We start from the raw sequence: 20,001 nt of genomic DNA, 5'->3' as shown, positions 1-20,001 counted from the left end.
AAGAACGGTCAAATTCATACAGAGCAGCGAGTTTTGAGAGAGGAACCACAGACCCATCTCCAGACAGGATCATTTAAACAAACGTTGACATTCAAAGCCAAGGGTGACGATCTTAAATTGGGGATGTGATGGATGGGTGGGGATTTGGGTTTCTCTAAGGCACAGGATGGAGGCTCTGGGACTCTCTTGTATGGAGCTGACAGCGCAAGGAGAACCCAGGTGACATCTTCGGCGCGGTGCCTTGGTACCGTAACCAGCCCAGTGGTTCACAAAGTGGAGTTCCCACGTCACCAGCAGTGAGAGCCGCTGTTGGGAATCAGGGAGCAATGCACCTTCTTGGGCCTGACCCCAAACCCATGGAGACAGATGCTCTGCCACCCACCCTCCAGCCGGTTCTGCCACGAGCCAAATTGTAAGACCGTCCTGTTAAATCCTCTGTCGCTCTGTGCCGAAGGAACTCAGGAATACAAAGTTCCTGGGAATACAGTCAACGGGGGGTAGAAACATGTCAACCTGTCGCTGCAGCATAATTCACCCAGGCCAAGAGGAGCTGAGGCTCAGTGACCCTCTCTCTGACAGCTCCAAACCAGAGGCGCAGGTCCCAGGGTCTGGGCTGCGGTGGCCGCCTGGTGTCTCCCAGTGAAAGTGGACACCTCCAGGTCTCCCCGGGCCCATGACCCGATGGCCGATGGCTGCTAGACCCAAGAAGGTGTCTTGTTTCTTGCTAGATCGGGGAAGGACAGCTGTTGCTTTCCTTAAACACGTCCAGGGACTTTTAAAAATCTTATCCGCCCTGGCAGATTCTCCCGGAGAGGTACCATTCTTGGCCTGTCAAGTCAGGATATTAAATTAAGCAATTTTCATCAGATAACACATCTTCTGGTCCATGTAAACGTCCCACAAATCGCTGAGCTCGTAACTCAGCCTGATTGAAAGTGAGCTGCTAATCCACTGCACTTTGGAGATGGGTCCTGGGCTGCTGGGAGCCGGACCTTGCCCTGCAGCCTCCGGACAGCCACCCGAGACATGGCTGCTCTCCCCCCTCTCTAGTCAGCTAGGAGAATGAATGAGCGTCCTGCTTCGCGGGGTTCAGACATAACCCCAGGGGACCTGGTCCCTGATTCAGAGTTGTAACATGTAGCATGTAATATTTCAGACTCAGAGTTGTAACATGGATACCATTTGTCATGGTGGCCTCTAACTGGCTTTGGACTTCAGGGACCTGAGCCTTACTTCAACTTCCAGCCAGCCCTTGGGAATGGGGGCCTTAGTTTTCTTATCTGTCAAACGGGAACGCGCACGTTGCTGATCCCCAGAGTGGGGATCGACTGAATGGAATTACATCTGCAAAAGGCTGAGCACAGCGCCCGACAGTTCTTCCGGCCTGAATGCATGTCACTGTCATTATCACCATATTCACCCCATTTGTTTGATATTGTCACATCCAAGTGTCCCATCTCTTTAAAACAATTCTTAACCCTGATTACTGTTGAGAATGGTATGCATACTTGGGTCCCCAGCTATTGGGGAAGCTGAGGCAGGAGGATTTGGAGTTCAAGGCCAGCCTGGGCAATTTAGCAAGATCCTCCCTGTCTCAAAATAAAAACTATTTTAAAGTGGGCTGGGGAGGTAGCTGAGTGGCCCACAGCTTTGCCTAGAGTGTGTGTGACTCTGGATTCAATTCCCAGTACCAATAAATGGGATCATATATATATATATATATATATATATATATATATATATATATATATAAAATATCCTAAACACTGTCTGAGGTTTCCATATAGTATCTCAACTAATCCGCACGCCTCGATCTCTTTGGTTCAAGACTTTCTCCTGTAGAAGGGAGTTGAGTGGCAGGCTTTCTTTGAAGATTTGAAATAATCTAGAGAAAGCCTCCAGCTGAGTTCCTGGCAGAGATGATGCCAATACTAGCAGGAATATTTTATGGGCTTGGATGTCACTGACTGGGGAAAAATGTCACTTGGGTGGCCTAGGAGTCCCCTGGGATGCTGCTATCCTAGGACAGTGGCTGGAGCTCATTCCCATGAGGTCACCAGTTAATAACACACAGGATCCCTGGTCAAATCTGAATTTTTAAGTACATCACAGATTTCTTTCCCTTTGTCTTTTAAAATTCATTATTCTTTAATTTTAAAAAAATGTTAAATGTTTTTATTAAATTTTTTTAAAAACTATTTTATTTCATTTTATTAAAAGTACAATCCTATCCCAAGTATTGCCTGGGGGTATACTTATGCTAAAACCTTATTCATTGTTTGCCTGAAATCCAAATGTAACAGCGGGTTTTGTGTTTTTAATTGCTCAGGAGGCAACTCTACCATCAATCACTCCAGAAAGTCGGTGTTTTTTGCATTTTCTTAGGACTGGGTATTCAGTTTATTTCTCGCCTTCATCTTTTGGATTGATTTCAACTTCAAACTCCTTTCCCTCCTGGGAGACACCCAGGTGGGTATCCTCCACCAAACGCGGGTTTGACTCGCAGTCTGTTTTGAATGACCAGACTGTGGCAGAGGTGACAGGAAGGGACATTTGAGGTGGGTTACTGGAAGGCCGTCTTCCGCCTTGGGCACCTGTGCCCTCCTCCTAGCTCACTGAGTGGAGGTGGCCGCCATGTTGGGGGCCGTCCTTGGTGAGGCCCAGGTGGCACGGAAATCCCTCTCCTGAGGCCCATCGACAGTGCCTGAGTGAGGGACCCTGGTAGCACGTCCTTCCCTACGGAGCTTGAGAAGCCCTGGCCCTGAAGCTTTGGGACAGACCAGCCAAGCTGGGCCCAGCCACCTGACCCAGGGAATGACGAGATGTGAGTCCAGTCATGGAATTGTTTGTTAAGCAGCCACAGATAAATAGTACCTGGATTTTCTGTTATCAAGATGTCTTTTATTATAAAAAGTCATTATGATACTGACATTTTGCACCAAGAGCCTCGGGTAATGGAAAAGATAAGTTTGAAGACAGATGTGGACTGAAGTCCTGCTCTGTGCTCTCCCGGGCAGGTGGCTTAGACTCGGGGGATTTCTGGCCAGTTCCTACGTGATCTGCTGGTAGAACGGTCCCCACTCGGAGCATCACTGTGAGCGTTGAGCAGCATGATGTGGGGCCACCAACACAGCCTCGTCTCCCTTGGAGCTGGACACCCTAAGAAAATCCCTCTTTGCTTAAATGTCAAGCTTCTGGGAAGGAAATTGTTATAGTTGGGAAATGTGGTGTCCCCCAGAAGTTCATGCATGAGATCATGCAGGAAGATTCAGATGTAAGGTGATGAGATTATGAGAGCTCTGGTATAATCAGTGGACTAAACCACTGGTGGATTAACTGTGTGATAATTGTAGGCAGATGGGGAGTGGCTGGAGGAAGCAGGTCACTGGGGTGTGCCTTTGTGGTTTATATTTTGTCCTTGGTGAGTAGAGTTCTCTCTCTCTCTCTCTCTCTCTCTCTCTCTCTCTCTCTCTCCTTCTCTCTCTACTCCCTGGTGACCATGTCCTGAGCTGCTCTCCTCTGCCCTACCATCATGTTCTGCCTCACCTCCGGGCCAGAGCTGTGGAGTCCATCCGTCGACTGTGGACTGAAACTCTGAAACTGTGGGCCACAGCCTGTTCTCTTTTTAAGTTGCTCTTATTGGGTCTCTTCATCACAGCAGCGAAAGCCAACTTTAACACAAACCATCTAAAATGTGTTGCATATTCCGACCTTCTAAAAACAGTTGTACTTTTCCAACATCATTACAAATATCCATTATGATCCTAAGCTTGCTTTGGGGTCTCCAGTGACTAATGACAGGGGACCACCTGCCCCATGCCAACTGGTCCCAGACAGTCATGGGTTCAATCCCAGTGCCTCTTTCTTAACCTTTGAGGTCTTCCTCCTTTGCATGACCAAGTCCCTTCTGCTAAGAAGGCACAACGACCCTGGGGAGAGCTACTCTTCTTTCAACAAGCATTTGTGCACAATTCCTTGAAATTCAATAGCACCTGATGCACAAAAAGGTCTTTGGCTCTCCTCTTCCTCTGGCTCTGAGAAGAGATCGCAGCACCCTGATCAGTAGCTGGTGACTTAACTTCAGCGTTTCCGGCTCATTTCTAGATAGATGAGGTTCGAGGATCAAAATGATCAATATGTGATTCTAGGTAAATGAGGTTTGAGCTCAAACAGGAAGGGATCTAGTTGACCTTGCTCCAGTCCTTGACCAAAGCAGGGCTCCAGATTCTTGCCAGGCTTCCTGTCAACACGAGCCACTAGAACCCCATGGATTCAACCAACTCTAGCAACCCGGCCAGGGAGCAAGTTCGTTCTGATGGAGGTTGATTCTTTCTACAAATGCAAGAGAACATGGTTCTAAAATGGGGTTTTCTGGACGTGTGTTCTGCTGAACTGGTTGTGGGATGCTATTATTTATCCTGTACACATTCCACAGAAAATGTGGGGCTGGGCAAAGGATGCAGGATAGCTTCCTGCAGGACTTCTCAGAATCTTTAATAGGCTAGCACACTGTGTGAGTTTTGAAGAAGGATAAAAGCCAGACAACCCGGGCCTTTCTCATTCATCTGACTACAAAACACTACTTTTCCCTTTTGCTCGGTTTCCTTCTTTCCCACCCCCTCCTTTGCTTTTTGCAAAACAGTAAAACAAGTGGCAAAAATAGCATCTAGCTCAAATTGTTAAAATTCTTTTTTTTTTAAAGAGAGAGTGTGAGAGGAGAGAGAGTGAGAGAGAATTTTTAATATTTATTTTTTAGTTCTCGGCGGACACGACATCTTTGTTGGTATGTGGTGCTGAGGATCGAACCCGGGCCGCACGCATGCCAGGCCAGCGCGCTACCGCTTGAGCCACATCCCCAGCCCCTGTTTTTTTTTTTTTCAAGAGAGTGAGAGTGAGAGAGAGAGGAGAGAGAGAGAGAATTTTTAATATTTATTTTTTAGTTGGCGGACACAACATCTTTGTTGGTATGTGGTGCTGAGGATCGAACCCGGGCTGTACGCATGCCAGGCGAGTGCGATACCGCTTGAGCCACATCCCCAGTCCCCCAGCCCCTGTTAAAATTCTTATTACCCCAAAGGCTTGCGATACATTCAAGTAGGTATTTCTGGATTAACATCCAACACAAATTAAAGATGTGCATCCGTACTCCTACAGGCTGATGCACAGCTCCAATCCCAGCTACTCAGGAGGCTGAGGCAGGAGGATCGCAAGTTTGAGACCAGCCTGGACAACTTAAGGAGAAATGGTCTCAAAATAAAATAAGGCCTGGGAGCCTACCTCGGCGTGGAGATTGCCTAGCACGTGCCAGCTGCTCTATGCCAACTTGCAAAGCTAAGACCAGAGCGGAGTGATGGACAGCACAGGGGTGGGGCCAGGGCTGGGGTGTCCCGCATGAACACCAGGCTCCAAGATTTATGCCTGACTTGTGAAGACCACCTAATTGAGTAGTTATAAGACCAAAGGTTAGCCCTCTCGTTCCCTGGCCACCTTTTTCATCTGGACAGGATTTAACTGTGACATGGACAATTCGGAGTCCTTTATTGTCACCCGTTAGAGGACCTACTGAAGAGAAGCAGCCAGACTGCCGCTTGACCTTCAGTTGAAAGTTGGAAGCTCTCGGATCTTCTACGTGCAAGAAATCCTCCCTGATGTTCTAACCCTGCCTCTTTGGGCAATAAATTAAGAAGGTCTGGGGTTTTCTCCTGCAGCGGCGGCTGGGGAGAGCCCAAAGGCGCATGCGCGCGCCGGGGTCGCGGCCAGTTCCTGGTGGAAGTTCTCGCCGGATCCCCAGGGGCTGCCCTCTAACTTTGATCTCCGAGACCAGAGCTTCTCAGCAAAGCAAAAAAGATTTAAAAAAAAAAAAAATGCTGCTGACATGATTGGGTCTGGGACAGGATCATACTTGGAATTTATGGCTGGAATGGATAATAAGAGACTGAAACCCTAACAGGGTTCGCAGTCCCCCCAGCCGCGCCCCGAGAGATGCTTCTAGACCCCGGAAACGGGGCTGCTCGTTTCTGCTGCCTCTTTGCAGACCAAGAGTGTGGGCATCTCCTCGGGAGCTGAGGGACAAGGGACGGTGGAGTAGGAAGTTGATGGTGGGGAGGGAAGGGACAGGCAGGATTTGGGGGTTGCAGGAGGCGAGCGTGAGCTCCCTCCCCAGCCACAGGTCTGCCTTGCCCTTCCCATTTTGCGGTTCTCCCATCTACCCGCCGAGGGTTGCCGCGAGAATAAACTCAGTGACTCAGGTCACTTTTAGACCAGTACCTGGTGCTAGGTATTCACGGATCAGCTCGCCAAAGGCTCAAGACCCAACTGCCCCGTCCACTGGTTTGAGTCTCATCTCTGCTTGGCCCATCGAAGAGCATAGATATGTGCCAGAACTGGAAAGCTGTTTAAATGGGCCCACGCGGGAGAGACAGGAATGGTGGATAACACCAGGGGGACTTTGGGGTGAGGTTTTGTGACACCAAAACCTCAGAGACAGAAGAAGCCTGCTCACTGTAGGGAGACCCACCTTGCAGGCAGATGCAGTCTCACCATGTGCTAAGCATCCCGTCTGATCCTCCTCAACAGCCTTGTGACCGGGGTCCTCGTTTTATCCCCATTGGGCAGACGACTGACTGCATTGAAGCCTGGAGTGTTTTAGTGATGTCTCTGAATTCACATGGGGAGCATCCTCAGAAAGCGAGCCCTGCCTATTGGTAAGAAAAAAAAAATTAAGTAAGCAAATCCCTTGATGAGATTCTACATGCTGCGTGATATCTCATTTTTGTAAAAGACAGCGCACGTGTGCATCTACATGTTCAGATGTGACCAAGATCTATCTTCACATGTTAACAGAGTTATTTGGGAATCCTAAGATAGTACTGGTATTTAAATATTTTCTTCATGGTCAAAAATGTATTCTTGCAAACGCGAGCAATGAAGAGGGCAAACGATAGATAGCAAAAGGGTTTGCACCCTGTCTAAATGTCGGTTACTGTTGGGCAGAGCTCACACTTTGGGTTGGCAATCACCAGCGAGCTCCATAGGCTTTGAAAGCAAATGCTCACTCCACAGAGTGCGTTTCCAGAGGAGAAGCCCCTGATGTCAGGAGGAGGCATGAGCCCAGCTTCCCCGCTGCCCTCCTATAGCTTAGACCTGCTTCCTTTGCTGCTCCATCCTCCCCCCCCCCCCCCCCCCGCCCTTTCTTGGAGGTCTGACTGCCTCCTGACTTTGAAGAGCCCTGCTGTTTTTTATAAATATTTTGGAAGCATCTCAAACTTGGGAGGGGGGGAAAGCCACTTAGAAGAGATGCATTTTGACAAACCAAGGAGTCTGTGAGATCATCGCCCAGGTTTTTATTGTTTTTCCTTTACTCCAGAAAGTGGGACCGCATCCAAACCAGAATGTGGACTGCCCTGTTATATTTCTGGGAGAATAAAAGGAATCTGGCCGTGTCCTGCGAAGCATCCGACATTCACATATTTTTCTGGCTGAGACGTTTTGCCAAATGTCAATGTTACTTGCAGAACGTGGCTGTTTTTATTTTAATCTGCAAATATCACTCCTGTGAATTATGATCGCTCCCTGCTTCGGGTATTAGAGTAGGAATCGGGGAAGTCGTGAAAGTTGATCCGGGCAAGGGAACAGCGTTTTGGAAAATGCAAACTAAAGAGGTACCTGTCAAAACATTCTTTGTAAAAAATATTTTTCCTCCTTTGCTCATTTTTAGAGGCTTTTTCTTGGAGGCTGGGAGCCAATAGGACTCTTCTCCTTGGGGTTTTGCTTTTAACCACAGGACGTTCATATTGGTGGGGCTGGACATGTATACTAATTAAGCAACAACCTGTGACATGCACAGGTGACGTGCTGGAGATACAGCCATACATAGAGTTGCTGTTTTATGGCTCTTGCAGTCAGGTGCAGAATAGAGGGTTGACTGCTGTCAAAGGTGTAAAGTGTTTTGGAGAATGTTCTGGTGACGGGGGGAGCATGTGATAGTTTTAACCTGTTCGGAGGGGTCCCAGGAAGCTTTTGAGAAGCAGTGGCAGTCCCCCTAAGACAGCCAGCTGATTGCCCAGGGAATAAAAAATTGACAGGTGCCTAGGTGGAGGGAACAGCCTATGCAAGGGTGGTGGTGGGAGAATTCCCGGGGTGGGGGGTTGTGAGTGATGGGCAGTGATGACCGACTCCCTTTGAAGAGCCCCGTGGCATGTAAGGACACTCATTGTAGGAAGTCCTGTGCCTGGCCTTGGCGTTGATATCTTAGGACACAGCATTTGCCAAACTGTTTGGTTCATCCACATGGGGGAGGAGAGGATCTCTGTGAATTTTGATTCATTCATACTCCTGCTCCCCGTCCTAATGAAATAATGAGACGTTGGAAAACCAAAGCCATAAGTTATGTTTTTGTTTTTGTTCCAAGAGGAAGTGTGCTCTCCACATAAGCTCCATGTGTTTCTTCTATTACTCCAGGAGCTGAGGGAATCCCTGCAAATGGAAGAAAAGATGCATGGGTTGGTATTCTTGCCTGGGAAAGGTCAGTCCTCTTGCCCCACATAAATCCTAAAAGCTCTGACTCTCCATTCTTGGACTTTGGCCTCAGAGTATTTCTTCACTGAAAGTATGATCACAGCTCAGCTCCTATGAGAGGAAGGGAATGTATGGAAATGATCATTTATTGAGCACCTATTATGTACTGATTATTTATTAAGCACCTACGATGTACTGATTATTTATTGAGCTCCTACTATGCACAGCTGTATATATACATCTCCCCTTTCTTAGTAACTATCCTGTTAGAAAAATATAATCATTTCCACTATAGGAGTGAACAAAATCAAGTCCGGGCTCTAAAACCTGCATTTTCCTCCTCTGTTTAACCATTTGGCCACTCGAGTGTGTTGGATTTCCCTCCGACCACCTCCACTCCCTAGAGGGTTGTCTTATCTGCACGCATCTTGAAACGGATCTTCCTCCTTTTTATTATCTGGGCTCAGCCCGAAAAGTTCTTTGTGAGGTTGTTGGAGACAAGGGAGGGTCTTACTTCAGCAGTGGAAAGAGGCAAAGTGAGAGGAGCCCCTCAGTGCAACCTGGGCCGTGAGCAGGTGCCTGACACATCATCAGGATAGGAGTGAGCAGGACTCAGGAGGCATGTGGGCTGCCACTGTCTCCCATGGCTGGTGACGTGGGGTGGGGGAGAAGTTGGTCGGTGGTCCCTGGGGGAGGGATTTCCCTACCTATCCTTGGGTAATAAAACCCTCTGGTTTCTTTAAACCACCAAACTGATTACAGTCATTAGGACGCCTTGTCCCATCTAATTACTGTTCTTCAAACTAGATTTACCGGAAGACACCCTCCTTTTCCTGGGTAAGTCCTGCTGATTTTCCTCCTCTCTCTCCTACCTTCCTGACCCCACTGGTGAACTGGGGCTTCTGGGTCTGAGCAGGTGGGAGCCAGGTTCAGGCCGGGAGGAGAGAGAAGCAGAGCTGGGAAGCTCTGGCTTGGCTGGTCCTGTCAGAAATGGGCTGTCTGCTCTCTGGATGGACTTGTCCTTCTCTGGGCACTTGTGTGACTTCTCTGGAGACACCCCATCACCAGGCTCCTCACACCTGCTCTCCTCTGACCTTGACTGAAAGAGGACCCCTGCAGCTCATTGCTTGACCGCTCTGGAGCTCCCAGGAATCATGCAGGAACTTTGGCTGCTCTTGGCTGGGGCCTGTCCACCCCTCCAGCTGTCCCTTTTGCTGTAGTGACCCATACCAGCTCTCTGACAGCGAGTCCACAGCAGATCCGAGGGGCCTATCCACAAACCCTGGCTCCAGTAAATTCTGCAAGGGAAGATCTTGCAGGGGCAGCCACTGTTCCTTCATCCGGGCACGAAAATGCAGCCAGGATTTGTCTCCTACGTCTCAGGCGGGAGCCAGGCAAGAGCTCAGCATCTGCGTCACACTGTGGGGCCTTCTGCTTGGTTCCTTCTGGCTGCCTGGGAGCATCGTCTTCATGCTGCTGACCCTGACTCACACCTGGTTGAGGTGAGAGGTCTCGGAGTCCACTCCCTTGTTGTTGGACACCTACCTTGGAATTGTTGTGGGACCCTCTTATGTGACAAATCACCTTGTTATTTGTAGGATAAAGTACATTAGCGTCCTCTGCTGTGGGCCCAAGGTGAGGCACAGCATGGGGGTGGAAGGGCCTGGGGGAGGAAATTGGCTCAGGCCTGCAGCCAGGAAGCAGGGAGAACCTCAGGACATAGCCCTCTCAGGGCACACCCCCAGGGACCTTCCTCTCACCACGCCCCACCTGCCTAGCGACCACCCAATAGTCCACTCAAATTATTCATCCTGCCCGGCATGGTGGCTCATGCCTGTCATCCCAGCAGCTTAGGAGGCTGAGGCAGGAGGATCGCGAGTTCAAAGCCAGCCTCAGCAAAGGCGAGGCCCTAAGCCACTCAGTGAGACCCTGTCTCTAAATAAAATACAAAATAGGGCTGGGGCTGGGGCTCCGTGGTCCAGTGCTCCTGAGTTCAATCCCCGGTACCCACAAATAAATAAATAAATAGATAGATAGATAAATAAATAAATAATCCACCCATCCAATAGATCAATCCTGATCAGGTTACGACTCTCATAATCTGATCACCTGACTTCTGAACATTCGTCTCACACGAGCTTTCTCGGGGGAGTCCTCATATCCCAATCACAACCTGTCCTTCTGCCGGGTGACTTTGCAGATTCTCTCACTAACAAGGCCCAGTCTGTTTCCTCACCCCTGGAGGCTGGGTAGCCTGTAGAATGTGCTGGATGTGAGTAGGTTCCAGTGCAGACCCTCTCATCAATAGGCCTTGTGTTCCTTTCTCTCTCTCTCTCTCTCTCTCTCTCTCTCTCTATCCCTCTGTGCCCAGGCTAGCTGCTTAGGATGAGACTCAAGTGGGACAGAACTTAGCCACCCAGCTGCCCCAGCCAGCAGCCCGCCAACCCAGTCCTAGATGGAGTCCCAGACAAGACTGCCCGCCCAGGCTCACTGTTGGTTACAACGGAGGTGTCGTGCGGTTGACTTCTGCCGTCATTACATTGGCATGAGCATAATCTGGTGGATGTCATCCACCAGAGAAGTTGATGTGGCTTCAGGGTTTCAGAGGCCCAGTCCAGGGTCAGTGGACTCCATAGTTCTGGGCCCAAGGTGAGGCAGAACATCATGGTGGATGGGAAGCTCAGGACAAGGCAGCGGGGGGGGGGGGAGAGAGAGAGAGAGAGAGCGCGCTCCACTCACTAGGGACAAAATCTAAGCTCCCACAGTCACGCCCCTGTGACCCTCCTCCTCAGCCACACCCTGCCTGCCTACAGTTGATACCCAGTTAACATCAGAGGATCGACCCACTGATGAGGTCACGGCTCTCCCAGTCCAATCCCTTCACCCCTGAGTGTTCTTGCACTGTCTCCCAACATGAGCTTTCAGGGGACACTTCCCATCTAAACCATAACACCCCTCTTTAAAAAAAAAACCCACTTCTCCTCCACCCTCTCTAGCTTCCACATATGAGAGGAAGCCCCCAACTTTCTGTGTCTGGCTCATTTGAGTAAGCATGATGTTCTCCAGTTCCACCCGTTTATCCTCAAATGACATCATTTTATTCTTCTTTATGGCTGAGCAAAATTCCATTGGTTAGGTACCATGTATGCGTACCACAGTTTCTCTCTCCAGTCGTCTGTTGATGGACACCTGGGCTGGTGCCATGACTCGGCTGTTGTGAATTGAGCTGCTGTGACGTGCATGTAGCGCTGTGATTTTAGATTTTGTACAATAACACCAAGGAGGGGGGGAGCTGGCTCCTAGGATGGCTCCTCTTTTGAGAAGTCGCCATACTGCATTCCAAGTGGTTGTAGTAATTTGCAATTCCACCGACCATGTACGAGTGGACCCTTTCCCCCCACATCCTCACTGACAGTAATTGTTCTCTGAGTTCTGGGTGACCGCCATTCTGACTGGGGTCAGATGAAATCTCTGCACTTCTGATTTGCATTTTCCTGAGTGCTAAGGATGTAAACATTTTTTTTCATATATTTGTTGGCCACTTTCACGCCTTCTTTGGAAAAATGTCTACTTAGATCTTTTGCTCATTTATTAATTGGATTATTCGTTCTTTCGGTGTTAAATTTTGGGGGTTCTTTATATATCCTGGATATTAATCCCAGGACCAGGAGGACCAGCTAGCAAAGATTTTTTCCCTATTCTCTAGGCTCTCTCCTCACGTTCTTGTTTCCTCTGCTGTGCAGAAACTCTTGGATTCAAGCCTTCCTACGTACTAATTCTCAAGTTTTATTTCTTGAGTTTTAGGGGTCTTATGGAGGAAATCAGTGCCTGAACCAATACCTTGGAGTATTCCCCCTTGTTTTCTTCGAGCAGTTTCAGTGTTTCTGGTTAATTCTTACAACTTGGATCCACTTTGAATTGATTTTTGTGCCGGGCAAGAAACAGAGATCTAGTTTCCATTCTTCTACCGATGGCTGCTCAGTTTCCCAGGACCAGTTGTTACAATGGCTGTCTTTCCCCCAATGTATGTTTTTGGCATCTTTGTCAAGTCAGACGACTGGATCTGTGTGGATTTATCTCTGTGTCTTCTGTTCTATCCAGTGGTCTTCCTGTCTGTTTCTGTGCCAGCACCACAGAGTTTGGGGAACTGTAGCTCTGTAATCAAATTTGAGATCAGGGGTCGCGATGCCTCCAGCATCACCATTATTGCTGAGGATTGCTTTGGCTATTCTGGGTCTTTCATATAAATGTTAGAACTGTTTGTTATTTTAGTTCTGTGAAGAACGTCCCTGGTATTTTGATGGGGGTTGCATTGAATCTATGGATGGCTTTTGGTATCTGGCCATTTGGGCAATATTAATCCTGCCTATCCATGAACATGGGACGTCTTTCCGTCTTCTAGCATCTTCTTCAATTTCTTTCTTCAGCATTCTATAATTTTCATGGTAGAGGTTTTTTCTTTTAATCTCCTTAGTTAGATTTATTCCCCAGTATTTTTTTGATAGCCAGAGATTAATCTTAACATATGGCTTCAGACTTTTTTCTGTACACATTATTGGTTTATTACCTATTATCTACCTAACCACTTATTATTTCACCTTCCCATCTTTCTATCCACCTACCTATATCTGTGTGTTTATTAGTATCTATATTTACATACCAATCCAAAAATGAGTTACTAGGAGGGGACTTCAGGCTTATCGCCAGCTATTTAAAATCTAACAACCCATTTTGAAATTCTTTCATATTAATAATTACACATACACATCATTATTTTAATCACTGTGAAACAGCTCTATTCAATGAGCCACTATGAGTGGAGATTTAGATTTTCCCATTTATTTCTCTTTCATAAACACTACTGATGTAAACAAACCTAAATCTTTGCAGAGTATCCTAACTATTTTCTTGGGTAAATTCCTAAACATGGCATTTGTGGGCTAAGGCTCTGCCCTTTTGAAATATGTGTTGTCAACGTCTCCTTCAGGAAGCTTCTAGCATTGGTCTTCCCTGCAGCTGTGTTTGGGAGTGCCCAGCTCCCCACGTCCATACCATGCTGAAGGCTAGTTCTGCTCTCCTTGGCCAACACATGGCTTTCTTTATTAGCCACTGGGTTTTCTGGAGGATGCACAGTCCTGCACACCATCACAGGTCAATTCTTCTGGTTCATGGATCCCCTAGGATTAGTTCAGCAGTAGGTAACTTCAGAGTTGAGATCCCAACCTCTGTGGTCACAGCCCATGATGGAGACCCCTGAAGGGCTCTCAGGGGGTCTCTCTCTTTTTCTCCTCCAAAACAAGATGGGAACCAGAACTGCTTCTTGTACTAGATTTGCAAGCTACTTGCTGTGTGACCTTGAGCAAATGTCTTTCCATCTCTGGGCATCCATTTCTCCAAAAGTGAAAGGAAAGGAGAGGAATGATCTCTAAGGCGTTGTATGATTGTAAAATTCAGTTTCTGTATGGAAGTTCCTGATGTATCGTGTTCCGCCATGTTCTTAGAACCACAGAGATCTAGGGGGACCCAAGGAAGTGGGGAATTCTCTGATTTGCTGTGTGAGCAAAGCCTCATTCTTGGTTTCCCACTAAGACAGTGATCCTCAAAGCCATGGGTCCCTGCACCAGTAGCCTCATCATCCCTGAAAACTTTACTACAAATGCAAATTCTCAGGCTCCCCGCTGTGTCTGGGGAACTCTGGGGCTCTGTTTCCCTGAGCCTGCCTGGGTTTGCACAATCAAGTGTGAGAATCCCCTCCCTAAGTCACCTGGAGCTCATTCCCCAGAGGATCCCTGTCCATCGTCATTAATTTCGTCAACACCGCTGTGTACTGACCCTGTGCCTGGCATGTGCTGAGGGCTTTACGTGCCCATCTCGGTGAAACCCCCATGAAAAATGAAGTGGGTGAGACGGTGCTGGGCTTTTACCTACATATGAGTAAATGGATGCACCTTACGAGACCCTGCTGAGCAATTAAACAGCAGAGAAGGTTCTGGAACTCCCGTCTCTCTGCACTGAAGTTTTTCCTGTAGGTGAGGTCTCTTCCTTCCAAACCATGTCTCTCTCTTGGGGACATGGAATAGCCCACCCCAAAACACAAGGGGCAGGGGATGGATTGAACTGAGCGAGGTCATGACACCAGGATGGCCGCTCACCCCTGCTTGTAACTTCCCAGAGGTGTCCCCATCTCTGGGCATTAGGACCTGCACAGTTAACTATTCCAGGTGCTTCCAGCATGCAGAGGAGGTGGAGGGTCACTCCACGGTTTCCCTCCCAGCCAGAGACTGGCTTCGATGGCCACTTTATATGTGCTCCATGTTGCAACCGCCAACAGCTCAGTGGCACCTCCTCCCGTGTCCCCAGGAAGAAAAAAAATCAGATTCATCAGTGGATCCTCTGCAGCTCACCACCCAGCCCACAGTCACCTTACCAATGGGGAAACAGAGGCCCAGAGGAGCCAGTGAGGTCCCCAGGGGTGCACAGCGAGGCTCTGGGGGTGGGGCCCCTGGGCACCCCCTCCCAGCAAGTCCTTCTCCCCAAGCTGAGCAGCAGGAACTCCTGAGCCTGCGTGCGGTTCCCATTCCCCCTTTGCATTTTCTCCTAAATTCCTTCCAGCTGTCAGGTAGGAGAACCCCCGATAAGGATTTCCCCAGTGTGGGGGAGAAACATTTACCAGAGGTAACCGAGCGCCCCTGCCTCCCCCCAGCAGCCTCCAGGCATATGGAATATATTGTGGTCAGGGCGAAATATATTTTAAGAATTTCTCCTGCATCTTTTCACATACATTCCACCAAGGATTACTCCAGGTGTCAGAAAAGGGGCTCTCTCTCTCTCTCTCTCTTTCCCTGCGGGGAGGGGGCAGACGCTGGCGGCACAGTCGCTGCAAGGGAGCAGGAGCCGGGGGAGCTCAGCCAGGGCTGGACGGGGAGCCCTGCACCTCCACTCGCCAGGGTCCCAAGGTTTGGTGGTGTCTGTTTTCTCCGGTGGGAGGTTCGTGATTTTGATAAGCATTTATTAGATGCCATCTGTTAGCATCACCCCTTTATTCTATACCCCAGCATACGTAGTTTCCTTCACCTTTTATATTTGCACTCAAATTCTTCTTTGTTTGTGGTCCGTCTTCCCCAAGGCATGTGACAGTTTTCCCTGTGTGTCTACAAGGTCACCTTTCACTTCCTTGGTGCTCAACAACTATTGGATGAATGGATGAGCTGAACTTCTCACCTTTGTTTTAACATTTAATGCTCATGACAACCTGATAGGGTAGGAGCTATGCTGGACCCCATTTTATAGGTGAAAGGAATAAAGAGCTCAGAGAGGTCAATTCACTGGGTGTAGGTCCCACAGCCTGTGTGTGGTAGATTCTGGATCCTCACACAGAGACGGGTGAGTCCGTGGCTCCTGTTCTGAACCCACCAGAGTCAGGGAAAGTGCTTCAGGGAGACAAGTCCCTGGATGGACACATGCTTCCAAAGTCCTGGTCAATTATGGGATTCCTCAACCGTAGCTGATGGGACCAGTCGATGTGATTATGACACAGCTGGTCAGGTTATGTGACCCATCAGCCACACGGATGATTTAAAGGAAAACAGTCCATTGGACCCTGGGTCTGTGATACGGTCCACAAGAAGGAGCAGGATCCTCTATTATGATCCTCTTTGGGTCAAATATTTTTAGTATAGCTTTTAATTCCTCTGTTTGATATCTCCACAGTATTTTTTTTTTTTTTACAGATTTTTTCTTTTTTTTTTAGTGGCTGCCCTTGGGGTGACAACATGACCTTGACTTATTACAGTGTCCCTCAGATTAATATGAAGTCTGGTAAAATAAAGTTTGCTACCTCGTAGTTTCATTTTCTTCCTTTCCTTTGTTACTTGATGTTTTTTGAAACCTGTTGGCTATGCCATGAAAAATATACAGAAAACCATCCTGAAGTTCTTAGGATATGTTGAGCATTTGTGGGAAGCAGGCTCTCTGCTCAGCGTTTCTCAAGGGTGATAACGTTTAACCTTGAAAGCAAACAAACCCAAACCCTGACCCTCAGGTGATACTACCATGACCTCCATCTTTGGGGTTGGAAAAAAAAAAAATAAAGTCGAGGACCGTTTCCTCCAGGATGTCCTTTTGGCTGGCGGTAGAAACGGAATTCCAACCTCCTATATAGCATGAGCCTCCACCACCTCCGTGGGAACAAAAGGATTTCAGGCCAGATGAGGAGACAGTGAGTCCAGATTCACTTCATGGGTGAGATGAGAAATCCAAGGTCGAGCCCCACAGCCTGAAGCCCAGAGCTAAGCAACACGTCTGAGATTTGTTTGCTTCTTCCTTTCTGAGAAGCACGCGGTTCAAGAGCTGGTCAGCCCTCATGTCACTGGGGCTGGAGGAGTGACATCATGGATGCCTCCCTGTGCCCTGTCCACTGGGCCCTGGCCTCTGCTCACTCTGAGTCCCTACCGCACACATGTGTTTGGAAGACACTGGACGGTCCCAGTAAGACAGCATTAAAAATGCAGCCAAGTTCAACTTCCATATTTTCCACCTTCTCGGTGAGCCTGAACTAATGGGTCAGTCCAAAGTGACTCAGAGGAAATCAATACTCTTCCCCTGGTCCCTGAGCACCACAGGGAGCTAACTCAGCTGCCTCCTCCCAGTTAACCCTTCCCAGGAGCCTTGGCAGGAGAGCCGGGCTGATGACTCACCAGAGTTGCTTCCAGGGAGCAGAGACCCCTTCTGCACTTCCTCTCCCCAGAAATCCAGCTGAGCCCACTTCCCGCTTTGTCCTGCCCTGGCTCAGACGGATCTGCTTTGAATCATTGCCTTTGCATTTGCAGGGAGCAGGGATTCCCCTTTAACAAAAGGCAGAACTTGACTCCGGGGCTGATTCCAATCTTGGAATCCTTCCATCCCTCCTTCCCCACTGGAATCTAGTGCAAGTCAATAAATAGGATGGTGAGGAAGGTGTTGATGGCCCTGACCACCACCCCACGGACTCCGCACACACCCCATCATCTCCTCCCAGGAGACAGATCTGTGTCGCTTAACTTGCTTTGAGAATGTAAAAGCACTTTCTTCTTTGGCTCTCAAACCATTTTTTCAATTATGATCAAACAGATCCCACTAATCTCTTTTAAAAGCCCTACGTGCCTGAGCCAGAATTCGAACACAAGCTGTCTGGCTTCAGAGTTCAAGTTATGTCTTGCGGGTGCCCATTACAGCCCGCCCATTACAGCCCATCCATATGTCCAAAGTCCTGCTCCTGAGTGGCGCTGATGGCTCTTCTGCCAAGCCCACCCTGACAGCCGGAAGATAACTGCGTTTTACAGAGAGACAAAACAGAGTTTGGAAAGAAAGGAATATAAGCCAAAAAGATGCCAAGATGAGAGGAACAAATGGAACCTGATGTCCTTACTTGATTCTCCGCACTGCAGATGCCCTGGGAACACACCTCTTTCTCAGCAAAAATATCACGGCTTAGTTTGACAACTGAATTAATCAGGATTTAGGTTCCATTGCTGATACAAAAAGACACACAGAGAGTAACTTAAACCAAATAGTTAATTCCTCTCTTCTGTTATCAGTCCAGGTATAAATCACCCTGGGCTGAAATGGCAGCCCCATGAAGTCAGGTGGTCAGGCTCAGTTGTATTTCCTCACACCCCATTGGCTGCACTTAGCACATGACCATGACTACGTGCAAGGGAGTCTGGGAAATGTAGTTCTTAGTTGGATGACCATATTCCTAGATAAAGTCTGGGGGAGTTACTTACTACAGGAAGAAGAGAATGGATAATGGGAGACAAATAGCAGTTTCTGTCATGTTGCAATAAGTTCTTAAATAGTTGCCCATGCCATATATTGTGGGTTTTTTTTTTTGGAGGGTGGGGGTACCCAGGATTCAACTCAGGGGCACTCGACCCTGAGCCACATCCCCAGCCCTATTTTGTATTTTATTTAGAGACAAGTTCTCACTGAGTTGCTTAGTGCCTTGCCTTTGCTGAGGCTGGTTTTGAACTCGCGATCCTCCTGCCTCAGCCTCCCGAGCCAATGGGATCACAGGCTTGAGCCACCGCCTCTGGCTCATGTATTGTATTTTACACATCATACATGTATGTGTGTGTGTGTGTGTGTGTGTGTGTGTGTGTGTGTGTGTATGTGTATGTGTGTGTGTGCGCGCGCGTACCATATACAATTGTCCCTTAATATCTGTAGGCGATTGATTGGTTCCAGGACTCTTCTTCTGTACCAAATTTGTAGGTGCTCAAGTCTCTTATTAAAAATGACATAGTGTTTGCTTATAACCCACAGATCCTCCTTTATGTGTTAACTCATCTCTAGATGATGTATAGTACCTATTACAAAGGCAAATGCCATGTAAATAGCTATTCTGCTGTATTCACTAGATCCTATGTTATAATGTTTGTCTCTCTAATGGTATGAAAATAAGTCTGTATTTGTTCAGCAAAGATGGATTTTTTTCCCCCCAAATATTTTCAATCATGGTTGTTGAATCCATGTATGTGGACCGACTGGTTTTTCTATCACATGGATATATTAGGCTGCGATATTTCCCCCCAGGTATTTTGTTATCACCAGGTCCCATGGATGTGACACAGTCAAATACACAATTGAGGACAGTTAAAAAATAAACTCCTGAAGAGATGTGCCCAGGGCACGACTTCAAGGTCAGCAAAGGTGATGTATCAGCCTGTGTTCACTTGGGAAAGCACAACCACTCTGAGTATTGTGGCAAAGGAATTAGACCTCACACCACTGGGGAAAGCAAGGTCTGAAAGGAGAATCCAAAGATCTGATTGAGGTCACAACCCTGTCTTGGCAAATTAGTTCATGCCTGGAGGGAAGCCTGGAGGTAGGCATTTTAGTGGTTAGAGCCAGAATACGACCATTTGAACTTACTGGTTGTTTTGCCTCAAAGTTGCAATGGCTTCAATGATAATAATATGGATTTTGGACTCAGGCAGACTCATTCATTCAGTCAGGAGCTGGTTGTTGGATGAACAGGAAAGAATAGTATGTGCAAAGGTCCTGAGGTAAGAAAAGGCTTGGAGCACTTGGGGAATTCAAAGACAAGAGGCTGAAAGGGAAAATGGCTAAGGCAGAGGGCAAATTATGCCAGTCCTTGCAGGGGCCGTGGCAAGGAGCTGAGAGTGATGTACATGCTCAACAATAGAGGAGATTTGGGTACATAATTCTAGACTCAAGTGACTGAAGGCAAGGCTGTCATGATTTTTCATGTGATAGAAAAATATTGAAGGATATGGGGAAATGCATATGCTTCATGAACAAGTGAGGGCAGCTGCAATTTGATCTCATTTAGGTAAAAATCTGACCTGTACAGTCAGAGAAAACTTGTAAAAGGACTTACGTCAAATCGTTACAGTGGTTGGTATAGAGTAGAATGATTATGGGCCAATTATGGTTGTTGTTGCTTTTTTTTCTTTGAATTTCTTTGTTTTTTCAAGTTTTCTG

At 47.9% G+C, this 20,001-nt stretch overlaps 1 long non-coding RNA gene across 1 annotated transcript; it reads right to left on the bottom strand.

Annotated features, from left to right (window-relative positions):
• Positions 1 to 7,326: 7,326 nt before the first annotated feature.
• LOC144369860 (uncharacterized) lies at positions 7,327 to 18,124 on the bottom strand. The gene is made up of 2 exons (XR_013429689.1): positions 17,924 to 18,124; positions 7,327 to 8,475 (listed from the first exon to the last, which is right to left on the bottom strand). It is a non-coding gene; the product is annotated as an uncharacterized LOC144369860 (long non-coding RNA).
• Between the last annotated feature and the right edge of the window lie 1,877 nt (positions 18,125 to 20,001).

This window comes from Ictidomys tridecemlineatus, chromosome 2 (assembly GCF_052094955.1).
Source record: "Ictidomys tridecemlineatus isolate mIctTri1 chromosome 2, mIctTri1.hap1, whole genome shotgun sequence".
NCBI lineage: Eukaryota > Metazoa > Chordata > Mammalia > Rodentia > Sciuridae > Ictidomys > Ictidomys tridecemlineatus.
The sequence above is the reverse complement of the archived record's forward strand: the minus strand, read 5'-3'. Positions and strand labels throughout refer to the sequence as shown.